Source organism: Mandrillus leucophaeus, unplaced genomic scaffold, assembly GCF_000951045.1.
Source record: "Mandrillus leucophaeus isolate KB7577 unplaced genomic scaffold, Mleu.le_1.0 Scaffold1277, whole genome shotgun sequence".
Classification (NCBI taxonomy): domain Eukaryota; kingdom Metazoa; phylum Chordata; class Mammalia; order Primates; family Cercopithecidae; genus Mandrillus; species Mandrillus leucophaeus.
In genome coordinates, this window is record NW_012101176.1 from 77,056 (window position 1) to 78,113 (window position 1,058).

Below are 1,058 nucleotides of genomic sequence, written 5' to 3' on the forward strand. Positions count from 1 at the left end.
CATTTTCTGTCTTCTTTTGACTGAAATTTTGCAGTCTAGGGATCTTTTCAGGAATTTTATCAAAGTAGGTAAATTATCATCACTTCCTTTGCTGAGGAACTGTGTTAAAATGTGTGTTGAGGAATTGAGAGACCCTGGAAGCACTTACCCATGTGGTGAGGGACAGTGAGCTCCATAATGAGGGACACAGAAAACATTGCTTTGGGGCACAATGTTGTCAGGTTAGCGGTGTACATCACTCAGTAGAATGAAAACAGCTGAGACTCAGAGAAGCCAGTGAGGTCTGACTCTTAGAAGCCAAAGACCAGCAGGTGGATGTCCTCAGGGGCAAATGGACTGCACTGGTACCCATTGCAGTGGAGTGGAAAAAGGTAAGAAGCTTTAGATATTCAATTTTCTCACTCAGCTCTTCAGCAGGAGATTTGGGCCCTGGGCTGATACTGTTCTGCAGCAGGGTCATGGTAGACAGGAATGGCTGCATATCAGGCCTAAGTCCATGTCATCCTGTCAGGCATTGCCTCTGAAAATGGAGAATTTTGTTCAGAGGCCCATCCTGGGCACATGGAAGCAACCATTTTATTAAAATTTATTTAAGAAAACAGTATGCACGCTTTATTCTTCTAGAATAATTATTAAGGTGATGTTTTACAATGTATCTCTTAAAGAAATTGTGAGAGTCATCTACATAATATATGTTTTGTGTGGTCTTTTCTATAATTGCAGCTTTCATATGTTCTTCTAGAAACCATTTCCTTTGCGAACACACAGGCAGTATCTCTGTGTTCATTTCTACTGGGAAATCTTTATGCAGCGTGGAGAGAGTCACATTTCCTAATGAGAGATGGAAAGCATCTAACTACCAAAAAAAGTGTCTAGATGCTGCTGGTAATGATCATGGGGCTGCAGGTGGAGATCAGTTTAAGGAGGTGTCAGGGAAAGTAATTTTGACTGTCTTTTTTTTTTTTTTAAACAAAATCATGGGTAGAAGCCACCACCTGGACCCACCACATGTTGAAATGGATGAGGGACAGAAATAGAGCTCAGTCAATTAAGAAAGA